This window comes from Nematolebias whitei, chromosome 7 (assembly GCF_014905685.2).
Source record: "Nematolebias whitei isolate Nwh7 chromosome 7, NemWhi1, whole genome shotgun sequence".
Classification (NCBI taxonomy): domain Eukaryota; kingdom Metazoa; phylum Chordata; class Actinopteri; order Cyprinodontiformes; family Rivulidae; genus Nematolebias; species Nematolebias whitei.
Genome location: NC_056504.1, coordinates 1803711 through 1810809, shown reverse-complemented (window position 1 = coordinate 1810809; position 7099 = coordinate 1803711).

Sequence of the window (7099 nt, the reverse complement as noted above, 5' to 3'; positions counted from 1 at the left end):
TGTAAGACGGGGACAGTTGAAAACCGAGGCCTCCACCCTGTTTAATGATGGACAGTTTCTTTTCGCAAAGACGGCTTCCTATACAGGTCCTTCTCAAAAACTTAGCATATTGTGATAAAGGTAATTATTTTCCATAATGTATTGATAAAAATGAAACTTTCATATATTTCAGATTCATTGCACACCAACTGAAATATTTCAGGTCTAATTGTTTTAATACTGATGATTATGGCATACAGCTCATGAAAACCCAAAATGCCTGTCCCAAAAAATTAGCATATTTCATCCCACCAATGAAAGACAAGTGTTTTTAATACAAAAAACACCAACCTTCAAATAATCATGTTCAGTTATGCACTCAATACTTGGTCGGGAATCCTTTTGCATGAATGACTGCTTCAATGCGGTGTGGCATGGAGGCAATCAGCCTGTGGCACTGCTGAGGTGTTATGGAGGCCCAGGATGCTTCGATAGCGGCCTTAAGCTCATCCAGAGTGTTGGGTCTTGCGTCTCTCAACTTTCTCTTCACAATATCCCACAGGTTCTCTATGGGGTTCAGGTCAGGAGAGTTGGCAGGCCAATTGAGCACAGTAATACCATGGTCAGTAAACCATTTACCAGTGGTTTTGGCACTGTGAGCAGGTGCCAGGTCGTGCTGAAAAATGAAATCTTCATCTCCATAAAGCTTTTCAGCAGATGGAAGCATGAAGTGCTCCAAAATCTCCTGATAGCTAGCTGCATGGACCCTGCCCTTGATAAAACACAGTGGACCAACACCAGCAGCTGACATGGCACCCCAGACCATCACTGACTGTGGGTGCTTCACACTGGACTTCTGGCATTTTGGCATTTCCTTCTCCCCAGTCTTCCTCCAGACTCTGGCACCTTGATTTCTGAATGACATGCAAAATTTGCTTTCATCCAAAAAAAGTACTTTGGACCACTGAGCAACAGTCCAGTGCTGCTTCTCTGTAGCCCAGGTCAGGCGCTTCTGCCACTGTTTCTGGTTCAAGAGTGGCTTGACCTGGGGGATGCGGCACCTGTAGCCCATTTCCTGCACACGCCTGTGCACGGTGGCTCTGGATGTTTCTACTCCAGACTCAGTCCACTGCTTCCGCAGGTCCCCAAAGGTCTGGAATCGGCCCTTCTCCACAATCCTCCTCAGGGTCCGGTCACCTCTTCTCGTTGTGCAGCGTTTTCTGCCACACTTTTCCCTTCCCACAGACTTCCCACTGAGGTGCCTTGATACAGCACTCTGGGAACAGCCTATTCGTTCAGCAATTTCTTTCTGTGTCTTACCCTCTTGCTTGAGGGTGTCAATGATGGCCTTCTGGACAGCAGTCAGGTCGGCAGTCTTACCCATGATTGCGGTTTTGAGTAATGAACAAGGTGGTTAGGTTAGGTCAGATGGTTAGGTTAATAGCTTGTTTAGAGAACCTTTTCATGATATGCTAATTTTTTGAGACAGGCATTTTGGGTTTTCATGAGCTGTATGCCATAATCATTAGTATTAAAACAATTAAAGACCTGAAATATTTCAGTTGGTGTGCAATGAATCTGAAATATATGAAAGTTTCATTTTTATCATTACATTATGGAAAATAATGACCTTTATCACAATATGCTAATTTTTTGAGAAGTCAAAGATGGTTCTGCAGCAGTAGCAGCAGCACCAGTAGAATCAGAACCAGTATAATCAATAGGTTGAAAATCTTGGGAAAAATGCAGATTAATAGTTTAGTTTTAAATGTTTTTTTTCAATTACTTAAATCATATAAATTCATAAATGTTTTAAACTGTGTAAATATATATTCTGACATAACCTAGGAAGTAACCATTTAAAAAAAAATTCACCATTTATTATATTTAATAATTTCAAATATTTTTGATATTACTTCTAAATTTTCCAATAAATGTTACTGTAATCTTTTACTTTTATCTCTTACTTTAATTGTATCTTACTTATTTACAACAAATAATTACAATTATTTTTAGCCAACAAAAAAAGATGTCTTTTCCTCAAAACTAATCACTATGAATTGTATGCAAGTAATTCAAGGAACAGAGAAATAAAAGTAATATTTGACTTGCATGATTCATTGCTAAGATTACAAAAATATGTTTTAATCAAACTCATAATATAGAAAGACTAAATGTATAATCTAAATTAAAGAGTCTCAAAACAGCATTAGGTCAGCTCAACTCAAATCCCAACAGAGACTTACAATGGAACTAAAGCACATTAGAGGGTGCATGTGCTAAAAACAAGCTGTGATTGCTTTAAAATCATCTCAAACTACTGAGTTGTTTACCACAAGTTTGCTTCTGGGCTCAAGAAAACTGTTCGACAGGTTTATTGAGGCGGCTACTCACTTATTCAGTGCGTGTCTGCTCTCCTTCATGCACTGATTGTCACAAAGGACCACACACCTGCATCAAGAATCTAATCAGAATCACAGAAGCTGCAGCATAGTTTAGGCTAGAGCTTCTTCTTCTTCTTGATGAGTTTAATGGTGGTTGGCAAAAAACTGCAGGTGTGCATCACCGCCACCACTGGTATGGAGTGTGGTTCATCATGGTGTAATTCTATGTGTATGTGTGAGTAAACTATATATATCTCAAATTCTATTAATCAACTTTGTTTTCTTAAAATATCTAATTATACTTTGTATATGTTTGCTCTCCAAGTTGTGTTGTAGTGCATCTATTATATTAAGTTTTTCTTTTATCTTTTCAAACTGTCCCTTCATAAACCTTCGTTTTGCTGCATATTTCTGACATTCCAGTACAACATGTTGAACAGTTTCATCTTGTCCAGTATCACATGTTGTTTAGTTTCATCTTGTCCAGTATCACATGTTGAACAGTTTCATCTTGTCCAGTATCACATGTTGTTTAGTTTCATCTTGTCCAGTATCACATGTTGTTTAGTTTCATCTTGTCCAGTATCACATGTTGTATAGTTTCATCTTGTCCAGTATCACATGTTGTATAGTTTCATCTTGTCCAGTATCACATGTTGTTTAGTTTCATCTTGTCCACAGTGCTCACATTTTCCTGTATTGTGTTTCTTTATTTGAAATAATGAATAATTCAGGTCCGTATGTCCAAATCTCAATCTTGTTATTAATCTTTCCTCCTTTCTGCTCCTTCTTCCAGTTCTTGTTTCTCCTACAGTCTTTTTGATCCTATAAAACCATCTTCCTTTTCTTTCTTCATCCCATCTTTTCTGCCATTCTTTCTTCAGTTTTTGTTTGACGATACTTTTTACCTCTGATTTGCTTAAATTTACTGTAAAGTCAATGTGATTCTGAGTTGCCTTCTTTGCCATCTTATCTGCCATCTCGTTTCCTTCAATCCCAGTGTGCGCTGGTACCCATAAAAACGTCCCTGTTAATCCCATCCTTTGTGTTCTGAATAATGTGTGGTATATTTCTAATAAAACATCTGGCCTGCTGTCTGTATGATTGTGCTTTAAACTGAGTAATGTGGAACTTGAATCTGAACAGATTATTGTTTTTAATGGTTTTACTTCCTCCACCCACTGCACTGCCAATAAAACTGCTAACATCTCTCCTGTATACACGGATAAGTCGTTGGTGATTCGTTTTCCTATTTTTATTTGAAATTCCGGTACTATAAAAGCTATTCCTATTTTTCATTTGTTTCTGATGCGTCTGTATTTATTTGAATGTACTGATAATAACTGTTTATATAAGTCTGTACTGTGTGTGAATCTATGATGTATGTCCCGTCCTTTTCCTTTCCATTAGTGTCATGTCGACTGTTGCTGTTGGTAAAATCCAGGGTGGTAAAACTGACAGTGGTAAACGTGGACTTATTTCAAATGATGTATTTGAACTTCTTCCGTTTTCTTTCTTATGATCCATCCAGAACTTCTTGTTTGTTTCTTCTCTTTCTCCCAGCATGGGTTTAGTGTATCGAGTGTTGGATGATCCGGGTTAATGCTTTGTAAGTTTATCCAGTAATTTATTGCCAGTTGTGTTCTTCTTAGATCTAAAGGCATCTCTCCCATTTCTCCTTCTAGTGCTGTTGTTGGTGTAGTGTTGAACGCTCCTGTGCAGATTCTTAACGCCTGATGTATCTAATTTTTCCAGATGAATTTTTGCTGCTGATCCATAAATGATGCTTCCATAATCAATGTTTGATCTGATTAATCCTGTATATATTTGTTTTAAAGCTCCTCTATCTGCTCCCCAGTCACTGCCAGCCAAACATCTCATAATGTTTAATATTTTCTTACATTTATCGATAATTTTCTGCATATGTATCTTCCATATTATTTTTTCATCAAACCATACTCCTAAAAACTTTACACTTTTTACTTGTTCTAATTCTTGATTATATAATTTTAATTTTATTTCCTCTCATTCTTTTCTGTGTAAACACCATAACTTTTGTTTTTTCTATTGAGAACTTAAATCCCCATTGAAATGCCCATTTTTCTATTTTAATTATCATATCTTGTATTTTTTTTATAACAAATTCTGTATTTTTACCTCTTTTCCATATGGCTCCATCATCCGCAAATAATGAACATCCCATTTCTTTCTTAATGTCTGTAAATATATAATTTATCATTATGGAAACAATAATGGACTTAATATGCTTCCTTGTGGCATCCCATTTTCTACTGTAAATTTTCTTGATAGTTCTTGCCCAACTCTCACTTCTATTGTTCTGTCTGATAAAAAGTTTTGAACCCAGTTCAACATCTTTCCATTGATCCCCATTTGACATAATTTAATTAATAACCCTTCTACCCACATCATATCATATGCCTTCTCTAGATCAAAAAATACAGCGACTACACTTTCTTTGTTGATTTGTGCTTTTCTGATTTCATGCTCTAAGCAAATTGTTGGGTCATTAGTATTCCTCCCTTTTCTATACCCACTCTGATATTTAGATATATACCCTTTGATATTTAAATAATAAGTTCATCTATTATTAATCATTTTTCCATTATTTTACACATATTTGATGTTAAAGCAATGGGTCTATAATTTTCTGGGTTTGTATTGTCTTTTCCTGGTTTGGCTATTGGAACTATGATTGCCTCCTTCCAGCTCTCTGGCAGCTCCCCTTCCTCCCAGATTTTATTGTAAAATTCTAATATTGTATCTTTTGATGTTTCACTGAGATGTTCTATCATTGTGTACCAAATGTTGTCTTTACCAGGTGCTGTATTCTTTGTTTTCCTTCGTGCATAGTTCAGTTCTGTTTTAGTAAACGGTTCATTCAATAAATTATTTGTTTCTTCAGTATTTTGTAGTAAATCTTTGTATTTTAGTTTTACCATACCATACCATACCAATTTATTTATAAAGCACTTTAAACAGTGACAAAGCACACCAAAGTGCTGTACAGGGAGTTTTGTGGCTTCCTGACCTTTCCTTCCTTCTTCACTCATGTTACTCGAACTATGAATTTTACTAAATGTTTCTGCTAATATTTCAGCTTTCTCGTCATCTTTTGTAATAGTTTTGTTATTTTTAATACTGGATATTCCTATTCTTTTTTAATACCATTCATTCTTTTAATTATTTTCCAAATTTTTTCAGTTTTTGTTTCTTTTCCCACTGTGTTACAGAATTTTCTCCAATAATCTCTCTTTGTGTTCTTAATTATTCTCCTTACCATAGCTTGCTTTCTTTTATAATCAATTAGATTCTGATAAATTGGATTCCTTTTAAGTACTTTAAATGCTTTATTTCTTAACTTTATTATTTCACTACATTCACTTGTCCACCATGGTACAATTTTCTTGTCTTTCTGTCTTCCTCCTTTCTTTATTGAATTTTCTGCAGCTTCTAGTATTACCTTATTTATATATGTATTTATATTATTTATATCCATTGTCATGTCGACTTTTTCTAGACTAATTTGACTCAAATAGCTAAATTTAACCCAGTCTGCTTATTAAAATTCCATTTCCTGTTTATTTTTATATTCTTGTTATTTATTGTTGGTCCTGCTCTTATTGTAATGGGATAATGATCGCTGCCTATAGTTGTATTTTATAATGTCCCACTCACAGACACCAGCCACTGAGTTTGATACAACTGTTAAATCTATGACTGACTCTGCTCCTGTTCTTACATTTAGTCTTGTTCCTCTTCCATCATTAATACAAACTAAATTCTTGTTTTCCATTATTTCTTCAATAATCTGTCCATCTTTATCATTACATTTACCCCATACTGTGCTACTGGCATTAAAGTCCCCACACCATATTACTCTCCCTTCCAGATGTTCCATCACCTCTTCCATCAACTCCAGTGACAATGTTCTACATGGATTATAAAAATTTAATATTTTACAATTTCCTTCTTTTCCCCAGATTTCCATTACTATATATTCCAATTCTTTACCTTTCCCTATTATTTGATATTGCCTGCCTTGTTTTATGAATATTATTCACCCTCCTCCACTTCCTTCTTGTCGATCCCTTCTTATACATCATATCCTTTAATAATAAAATCTATTGTTGGTTTTAACCACGTCTCCTGTACACAAATAACGTCTGGTTTCTCTTGAAGTCCGTTAATATAACCTTTAAGTTCCTGTCCATTAGAAATTAAACTTCTAGCATTCCACTGTAATATAATCATATATTGTCACCTGGTGTTCCTGGTCTTCATCAGCTTCCAACCTTTGGTTCATGTTTTCCCAACATCCCTCTTTGAACCCAGACATTTTTCAGCTCCTCTCACGATGATTTTGATTTTCTCTGTTTCATGTTTGGCCTGGTCAGTGCAGTTTATGACACATGATATGAATAATATCAGGTTTTCAACTGGCATCGTGATGTTTCCTCTGTTTACTGGTACTTTGTTGTGGGTTCTGGTTCTGTTTGTCCTGTCGCTCTCGTCTTTTGTTCTTTGACACTTTCACTGCCTCTGCACATGTGGTGCTTTTACTTATTTCACCTGTTGGATTTCTTTAGCTGTTTTCTTCACTTCACACCCTCCACATGTAACTCTGCGTTGTCCTCCACAGTTACAACACTTCTCCTTTTCTTCTGTACGTTCTTCTGTCCTGTGATCTTCTCCACACTTTGGATCTTCTTTACATT